The sequence below is a fragment of the Notolepis coatsorum genome (genome assembly GCF_963971535.1).
Source record: "Notolepis coatsorum genome assembly, chromosome: 10".
In the NCBI taxonomy this organism is placed as follows: Eukaryota; Metazoa; Chordata; class Actinopteri; order Aulopiformes; family Paralepididae; genus Notolepis; species Notolepis coatsorum.
The window spans coordinates 51,422,527-51,432,546 of NC_140174.1; the positions used below are offsets into that span (position 1 = coordinate 51,422,527).

General features: G+C 48.4%; 1 pseudogene across 1 annotated transcript; it reads left to right on the forward strand.

Annotated features, from left to right (window-relative positions):
- Positions 1-4,329: 4,329 nt before the first annotated feature.
- LOC311235292 (ubiquitin-conjugating enzyme E2Q-like protein 1) lies at positions 4,330-4,853 on the forward strand (annotated as a pseudogene). Its single transcript has one exon. The product of its transcript is annotated as a ubiquitin-conjugating enzyme E2Q-like protein 1 (transcript).
- The last annotated feature ends 5,167 nt before the right edge of the window (positions 4,854-10,020 follow it).

Genomic DNA, 10,020 nt, shown 5'->3' on the forward strand with positions numbered 1-10,020 from the left:
CCACCGTAAATAACTGTAGACCAATAAACTAGCGCCTTGAGGCTAGAGTGAGTGAGCAGGTCAATAAGTTTCTGTTTATGTTGGCTAGGAGGTCAACAATTCACTCACTAGAGCACTGTGAGAGGTGAGTGTAATCAGGTATTTTAATCTTTATACTATGCAGCTGGCCAGAAGAGCATTTGGTCAGACTCAGGTTTACAGAAAACCACTTGGTAATTAAGGGCTTAGATCTAGACCAAATACACTGGAATATAAAGTATTAAGTATTAGAAGTAAGCTAGATGGAATTAGGTTATAGTATAATTCAGTTTAAAACTAAACAAGAAACAAATTGATCTATTAAAAGTTAAATTAGGCTACAAACATGATATATTAACATTAGAAAATTGGTTACAATGCGTGAGTATGTGAAAAGGTTATAAATTAAGCTAAAGATACCACTTTAACTTATATAGGATAAATAGGCTTGAGCAGATCAATAAAATAGTTTTAAACGAGATGTAGAGGCTCTAGACTTCTGGAGAAAACGATGGAACTAATATAGTCTAATAATCAGAAAGTAATCTAGAAGTGTAAATCCTTATAAAACAATGCAATCAATAAGAAGAGTGATTTGAAGTAAACCGCTGATGGATGAAATGGTAAAAATAGTGACTGCCTCCAGTTATAGCAAAACGTAGTCTAAGAGGGCAAATACTACCTTAAAAGGGGACATTCAGGATGACGTGTTCAAACAAAATGGATACCATCTAAAGTAATTCAGCCAATCAGAGAAGCCATGTTCCTGGGCCGACGTCACTTGACGGGGCGGGACCAGGGAGGTGGCTTCAGTTCTTAAAAGCAGGGGAGCTGAATGGAGGAGACACAGACGCTGAGAAGACGATCCCGGGAGAAGCTTTCACCAAAGGATTCGAGAAAAGAGATGATAGAAACGAGACGGGAACCAAGCCCACCTGAAGACGATGATGACTTAGAATAGAAGTAATTCCTGCTCTGTTAAACCTTGATGATTCTGTGGTTTTCATTAAAACACAGATCGCGTTCTGTTTCAAACTTGAAGAAGCGCCTGTCTCGACTCAGACTTATTTCAAACGGACCAATCAAATGAATGAGAAATGTGTTTTGCAGCACAGAGTAAAGGAAACTCCACTATACAACAGAAAAGAACGATCGATTAGCAATAGTTAAATAGAAAGAGATACACGTTAAATGGTACCGTGATTTCCGGGCTGTATATTCGAACCGAACCAAGACGAAGACACTGCTACTGGACCTCGAACTCTCATCTACAAACGGCGACGGTTTTCTTCAACATTCAGCCGAGAAGCGACAACGAATTTGATGGTGAGTAGTATGGGGAGATGGGGTGTCTAGAATTAGTTCGGGTCGAGCAGCTTCCGAATAGGGTTGGAAGTAAGAGAATGATTGTGTTTTACAGAAGGATGTTGTCGATTGCGGCAGAGATCAGGGACCAAGGTTCACACAGTTGGATCTGGTCTCGACCGCGCGATAAATGTCTGAACGTGAAGCGCTGATGGGGGTAATATTTGTGGAGCGTACAATGGGGTGATTTCAGTGTATAGAGCAATGGTTAGAAGTGAATTTGCATCGATGTCGGCCCTGCGTTGTACAGGACCGGTAAGCGATGTGGATAAGGAAACCACTCGACTAATGCCCGATCAGGGTAGGATAAAGGGAATGGTGCGGGACTGGCGGAAATGTTTTTGTTTGATAGAAGGGTTCGTGTGGGGCTCTATTCAATCATCGGCAGAGCCCCGCGCTCTGAGGCCGCCGGTGAAGGAAAGAAGGTGCCATATTAGTTTACAAACCCTCCGTTAAGCAATAATATGGCTGTCAGTAAGAGAGGTTAAGAAAGACTATCACTGGGTCGATTGTGCGCCGCCGGGTTAAAGGGAACGCGTGCAAGTCCAACAAAAGGAGAAATTGCTTTAAATCGATGCGCGTGACATATTGGTTTTTGTAAGACGTTGTGGGAACATATATGTACGAATACATCGAAACAATTCGGCTCTGATTTGCTTATTTTTGTTCAAATCGGAGAAGGGAGGGCTCGTATGAGGAATTACAGGGGATATGGGAGTACGTAGGGGCATTGGGAGCACAATGTACCATACGAACTCCGATTCAAGCCAGATGGCGCCCACGGGCAGCTCTTCGTGCGGACTCTGCGGAAATGGAGCGAAATATCTGAAAGGTTGGGGCGATGTTTCAAACACCTGGGTTGTGAATGAATAATAAGCACTTGCTAAAGCTGAATGGCTAAACTGCACTTATGGTTAGGACATTACTTGTATGGTACGGGCGATGTTTAGGTTATGCTTGCACCTCATGGTACCAAAGCACCTCAAAGGCGCTAAAAACAAAATTACAAACATCTCAAAACAAACTGGTCAGACTACTGCTTGACCTTACTCCTAGAACCCACCTCACCCCTGCCCACTTTGACAACCTAGGATGGCTTAGAGTAGACGACAGAGTACAGCAACTTGCAATGGGCCTGGTCTACAAGATACACTACACGACCAAGGTACCCATATACATGTCAAAATACTTCCCAAAGGTCAGTGAATACCACGATCACAACACCAGAGGGAGCTCCACAAATCATGTTAAACCCAGATTCGGCTCAAACAAGGGACTAAACACGTTTCGCAATTATGCCACATCAATGTGGAACGCCCTACCCAAAGCTGTAAAAGAATGTGAATCACTACCCACTTTCAAAAACACTCTCAAAGAACACCTACGGGAGACTGCAATTCGAAACTGGCCCCTACAAATGTCCTAACCCAGTTGTACACTAAATGACCAAGTATGGCTTTGTCAGTATTCCAATGTACAGTGTACAGTGTCCCCCACCCACCCACCCCATACCCAACCCCCCCCCCCACCTCCAATGTACAGTAACCCCCCCCACCCAACCCCACCCCACCTACCCAACCTCCTCCAATGTACAGTTTCTACGTCAAATGTATATACACTCTTTTCTGTGGAACGCCCTACCCAAAGCTGTAAAGGAATGTGAATCACTACCCACTTTCAAAAACACTCTCAAAAAACACCTAAGGGAGACTGCAACTCGAAACTGGCCCCTGTAAATGTCCGAACACAACCCCCTCCAATGTACAGTAAATTACCAAGTATGGACTTGTCAATAATCCAATGTACAGTTTTGTTTGTACAGTTGTACAGTGTCCCCCACCCACCCCTCCTCCCTTTATCCCTTGCACTCTCTCTCTCCCTCCCTCTCTTCTCTCACTCTCTCTCCCTCCCTCTCTCTCTCCCTCCCTTTCTTCCACTCTCTCTCTCCCTCCCTCTCTCTCTCTCCCTCCCTCACTTCTCTCCCTCCCTCTCTTCCTCCCTTTCTCTCTCTTTCTCCTTCCCTTCCCCCCTCTTGTTCCCTCCATCCCTCCCTCCCTCTCTCCATCCTTCCCTCCATCCCTCCCTTTCTCCCTCCATCCCTCCCTCCCTCCCTCCCGTCCTCTCATTCTCTCCCCCTCTTTCCCCTTCTACCCTCTCGTTTCTCCTTCTCCTTTCCTTCTTCCTTGTTGGGTTGCTCATTGGACTGAAGGTGATTGGGGATACGCTAAAGCAAGAGGCGGCTCTCACTCTCTCTCTCCTTCCTCCCTACATCCCTCTCTTCCCTTCCCTTCCTCCCTTCCTAGCTCCCTTCCCTCCCTCCCTCTCTCCTTGTACTTTAGTGCCCCCCCCCCCTCCTTCCCTGATAGTCCCCCCTCCACTTTCTCCTTAATGTTCCCTCCCTCTCTCTCTCTCCTCCCTACATCCCTCTCCTTCCTTCCTTTCTCCCTCCATCCTTTCCCTCCCTCCCTCTCTCCTAGTCTTTAGTGCCCCCCCCTCTCCTCCCTACATCCCTCTCTTTCCTTCCTTTCTCCCTCCATCACTTCCCTCCCTCCCTCTCTCCTTGTCTCCTTGTCCATAGTGTACCCCCCCTCCTTCCTTGAATTCCCCCCCCCCTAATTTTTTCCTTAAATGTTCCCTCCCTCGCTCTGCCCTTGCCCGCTCTCTCTCATTCTCTCCCTCTCTGAGCGCACCATACTGTGGTCATGTGCATTAGGATCGGCTAGAACACTAACAAATAATAATAATAGATATGTTAATTACATACTGTAGTGTCATTAAGTGAAAAATAGGGAATCGGATCGCCAAGATTGTCTAATGCATGACTAATTTGACCAGTAAAAGATGGTGAAAGGCGCGAAGGAGGGACAGCAAAATGCAGCACGAGGCTTGATCGCGAGGGCAATCGCCAAGGTGAGAGGAGCCAGTGCACCTTCTACACCGCCACCGGCACCTCACTGCGCCCAAGTCCGAACGCGGAGACTTATGAGAGAGCTCCAGGAGATCCGGCGACTAGGCGGCGGTTTCGTCACGGTGGAGCTGGTCGAGGACAACCTCTTCGACTGGAATGTTCGGTTATACCAGGTAGATGTAGACTCTCCATTGTGGCGAGACATGAAAGAGACGGACACAGAGTTCATATTGCTGAATGTCTCTTTCCCTGACAATTTCCCATTCTCTCCGCCTTTCATGCAGGTACTCACCCCGCGGTTGGAAAATGGTTACGTGATGGAGGGTGGGGCCATATGCATGGAGCTGTTGACACTGCATGGTTGGTCTAGCGCCTATACCATGGAGGCGGTTATGAGGCAGTTTGCCGCAAGCCTCGTGAAAGGACGGGTCGCATTAACAGAAGGGTGGAAGAGGCTGGTGGGGAGACTTTCAGCCAAAAGGGGGCGGAGGCCGCCTTTGAGACCCTGGTAAAAAACCATGAAAAATATGGCTGGAAGTCTCCACCGAAGTCCGAAGGCTAAGTGGCGCCACCTACCTCCCTCTAGAAATGAGTTATGTTTTTTGTATGCATGGTATTTTTTTGGTTCCAGTTTCCCACCCCCTCATCCTTGCAGAATTTCTTTCCTACACCCCACCCCTCCCTCTGGATCCCGTCCATCCCACCCCTCCCTCTAGATCCCTTCCTAGCTCCTCCCTTCCCTTCCTCCCTTCCTGGTTCCTAGTTCCTCCCTTCCTAGCTCCCTTCCTAGCTCCTCCCTTCCCTTCCTCCCTTCCTGGCCTCCTTTCCCTTCCTCCCTTCCAGGCTCCTCCCTTCCCTTCCTCCCTTCCCTTCCTTTTTTCCCTTCTCCCTCCCTAGACACTCCTCCCTTGCTCCCTAGACTACTCTCCTACGCCCCTCCTTCTTCCAGCGCCCCTGGGGTTTGTAGGTGAGAACTTACATCCCCGAGTTTCACGGGGGAGGATTTTCCGTTTCCTTTCCCTGCGTGTCCATGCCTTTTCCCTGCCCGGCTACACCCCCTCATTGGGGGTTTGGCTAAGGGTGGGTTGAAATGTTGTGTGTGTTGTTTGTGGGTGGACGTGTTGTTTAAAAAGCGTGTTGTTATTTGTTATTTGTGGGGGTTACAGGAGGTATAGGAAACGCGCGGCTGAAGGAGGAAGGCAGAGATAACGCAGAAGAGGGCAGGCCGGTCCAAGGATGTGCTCTGGTTTGTCTAGACGTGCAGGGTGCGCTTTAGTGACGTGCACTGTGGTAACGGTTTGGTTGTTATGTGCGGCAGGGGTTATGCTGTATTTTTGGGACCAGACACCCGAACTTATAAATATAGACGTGGACAAGCGAGCATTGCCGGAACCTCACAAAAATGTGTTTATACAGATAGCAAGAGCGGTGGCGAAAAGTGCAAATAAGACAGATTGTTATGTGTGCGGCTTAGCGCCAGAATATGCGGCAGCTGGGTTACCTCTTATGGCACACCCGTTGACTGAGTGTCATAACTCAGTGGTGAAGGGGTATACTATGCCTTTCCTATGTCAGGGGGTAGAACAGGTGAGGATGGAGGGATATCGTGGGACGGGGCTGTCAAAAGGGGGGAAGACGATGCGGGCTGCGTTAGATGTTGGGCCTATTCCGGTGGCGGTTAGGCCGGAGGAGTTTACGAGGTGTGAGGATGGTAAGTCGGAGGGGATAGAAGTAGGGTTGTTAGGGAATTGCGTGGGCAGCGTGGGGCTGGGGGCTGCGGAGGTAGCTACATTGGCTCCCCCGGGTACGTATTGGATCTGTGGCGAAAATGCGTATGCCTCGTTGCCAGCGGGTTGGAAAGGGAGGTGTGCAATGGGGTATTTGGTGCCGGTTATGAGGGTAACTGATGTTTTGCCGACGCACCCTGGGGCGAGGAAGACGCGGGCTGCAACTCATACGGATCGTTTTTTCAGGGTGGCACTTCCCGCATATGGGACATGGGCAAATATGAAAGACATTGAAGGTGTTTGAGGACATGGCTGCCACATCGGCGAAGGGGTTTAGCCTGGAGAATGAGGAGATACGGTCATTGAGGCTGATGGAAATGCAGACTAGGGCAGCTATGGATTTTTTGTTGGCAGCTTCGGGGGGTACATGTGCATTAATTGGTCAGGAATGCTGTGCGTATGTGCCTGCGAACGATGAAATGGGCATGCCGGACATAATTGAGCATTTGAAGAACATTACAAGGGATCCGCATGAGTCTCAGGGGGAATCATGGGCAGATTGGGGCCAAGGGCAGCTAGGGTATATAGGTTGGGTGATAGTTAAGTACCTACTCTATGCAGTGGTGGTATTTGTAATATTAGTCGTGTGTGTGTCGGTGATCAAAGCATGCTTTGGGTATCTGTTTAGGACTCTCTGCGCAGCCGGCCCGGCGGTAGAGAAGTCACTCTGCTCGGCTGCACCTGCTATGGCGATGATGATGGTGATAGAGGTGGATGATACGGGGAGCCGAGCAGGGGTGGGCGTTCCGTTGGTGCCAGGATACCAGGAGTACGCCGTGGCTACCATTCTGTGATCTGAAATGGTGGACATTTTGGGTCAATGGGTGGTGGGGTTGGGGTGTACGTAGGGGTATGATAATAGGGGACGTGCCTGGGGATATTGTAAAGTAATGTTTGTTATGTATGAATGAATTTTGTTTCCATAGTAGGTACACAAGAGGAGGATGTGTTGGGAGTTATTATGTCCCTGGGGTCTGGTGCTGAGTCTGAACGGTTATGCATGATCGTTCGGCAGGGCGTTGGATTTCCTGGGGTTAATGGACTAGATGATGAGATGGGGTGTTTGGGCATTAACTACCTTGTACCTCTGGTGAGGTATATCCTGGCCTCTGTGGGGAGTCTGTGATGGACGCTTCAAAAAACAGAGGGTGGGGCCTCGCGGCGTGCAGGGAGCGGTGTCCAGGTATGCTTTTGAAGGGAGTTAGTGGACACGTGTCTGAGTTCGACATGTGTCCGCTGGGTGGAATAGTATTGAAATATGGAAACAAAAGAATGAGTGAGATGTGTAATCAGGTTTGAGACTCTAATCTAGATGTTTGTGATTTTCGAGGTGAACAGAATGGGAGTGAAACCACGGGGAACATTGGAGAGCCGAGATTCGACGAAGGAGGAAAGCCAGTGTGTTGACCAAGAAGCGGAAATAAGGGAGTAGACACCTGAGACACAAACACCAATGTCAATCACAATATCTCTCATTGTTTGAAAATTGTATGAATTAAGTAAAAGATTATTCATACTGTTGGTACAAGATCTCTCAAAAATTTGATGTGGTATGAATTTTAGATAAAAGATATATTCATACTGAAAAGACTGAGTAAAGTGAAATTCCAGTTGGAAATTAAAGAGAACTGTTGTATTTTGTGCTCTGTCTTTCAGCAGTTCTGCCAGGCGACAAGGGCACCACAAGTCAGGTAAGACTACAGATCACCGGTGAGAGGGAAAGAAAAGAATAGACAGGGTGTACAAGTGCCGTTAGTGGCTGTTCAAGTAGGAGATAGTCACAAAAGAATAGACACCTACATTTAGACAGGGAATACAAAAAAACACTTCCTTGCCTGCTGCCATTTGAAAAAAAAAACAGAGAAAGAGATTTCTTAGACTAGAAAACAAAATAGGAATTAAAACTCTGGTGAATGAGAAATAGAAACTCATATAAGAAAATGGAAACCGTGGCAAATAAAGGGATGACTACCCTAATTGGTTGGATGGAGGATAATCCAGTACAGATTATTGCTAAAAATAATCCTTTCACACAGGACAATCCTTATTATTTGGCAAGAATTACTAGATTATCAAAGAAATGGAACATCGCAAAACGTTGGCCTATTGAAGGCTCTTTTGATTTAGCTATAATAGCAGATTTGCATGCTCTAATTAGGACTTATAAGACGGAGGAGGAAAAGGGGAGAAAGGGGAGGAAAAGAGGGGAAAAACGCATGCAAGAGATAACGACTTTAGAACTCTTCTCTCGGGAAGCTGAGAGAAGGAAGGGTGAGGAGAAGGGCAGTTCTACTGTCAGTGAGGAGGCCAAGCCAATAGAGGAGGTAGCCCCAATCACGACCACTCCCCTGGCCCCTAACATGACAATTGTCACCTCCCAAAGCGCAGCTGAGATATCCCCGCTCACCCAAGGACTCCAACCGAGAGCAGAACAGGTAAGAACTGAGGTAGCTATAGCACCCCCACCATATGATAGCAGGAATAGGGAACCAATATACCCTATCCTGCCTGTGATAGAAATGAACAGCCTTTATAATATAACTAACGACTGGAGCAGACGAGCAAGAGGAGATTGAAAGGAGGGAGCAAGCACCTCGCCCCCAAACTCCTCCTGCTACCAGAGCTGCGAAGATATATATGGAACAACAACACCGACAAAGGCAGACTGTACCGCTCTCTGCCGCACAGAAGGCTATTCTCTGGGTTGAAGGACAGGGACGCACAGGGGGCGAAAGGAGGACTCGGGAAAAAGGACTGGAATTAAAAAAATATATATACGGTGGCGACCTCAGCGATAGGGAATACTACCGCCAGAGAGAGCCAACGAGAGGTCCCCCCCCCTTTGCCGCCAGCGACCTCAGCGATAGGGAATACTACCACCAGAGAGAGCCAACGAGAAGTCCCCCCCCCCTCAGCCGTCAGAGAAGAGGAGGAATTAGAGGAAGACTCAGCGGTGGGCGCCACACTGGACCAGTGGGAGAAAAAGGACAAGGAGCGAGAGCAAGAGGAGGAACAGAGGGGAGCCTCCGTGAGGACACCAAAAAGTAGACCATCTGCTCCAAACTACTCTTCCCCACCAGCTGCCAAAGAAAGCAGCAAGATGATGAGACTGAGAGACGCCCTGGAGGACTTAAAAGTAAAGCACCGGGGAATAGTCAAGGAAAAAAGCGAGATGGAAGAACGGATACAGGTTTACAACCAGGACAAAGACTCCGATTCCGAGGGCTACAAAGCGGTCACCCACACCTGGAGACAGGCCGAAACCATGCGAGAAGCTTTGGAAAAAGAAAGTGACATAATAATGAGAGTTGGAAGCCACCGAAACGAGAAGAGTGACGAGATCAACTACAAAAGGGCAAACGGTCAACATGGCCCCAGTAATAATAAAACAACAGGGGTTGGAATATAAGCCCTGGAATGCTTCAGATATGACCCAAATATCGTAGAAATTGCCATCCCTCCAGAATGGGGCATTTCCGTGGATTGCCAAACTGGAGGAACTGATGGTAGGCCAACAGCTGGCTATCGGCGATGTGAAGCGGTTGTTCTCTCACAAAGTAGGAGTCTCGGCCATGGAAGAACTACTACACAAGGCTGGTATGATGAGGTACGTAGTTTCAGGAGCACATGACCAGGACCTATTCGCCGCCCACAGGGGAGTACTGTGGCAAGCCCTGCGGGAAACCTATCCAACCATGATGCACCCAGACAAGATCTACATTGGTACCTTGGGGCCTGATACCCACCCCAGGGAGTATGTGGCGAAGGCCTATGCCACCTGGAGAGACATGACTGGCCAAGACCCAGCAGCCAATCCGATGGGGGAGGCGATGCTCAGAGAAAAGATTCAGCGGGGCCTCTCCAGTGAGGTGAGACAAAAACTGAATGAGGTGGTATGTCTGGGAAGTCTTCCTTTAAACCAGTACATGGAAAACGTGAGCC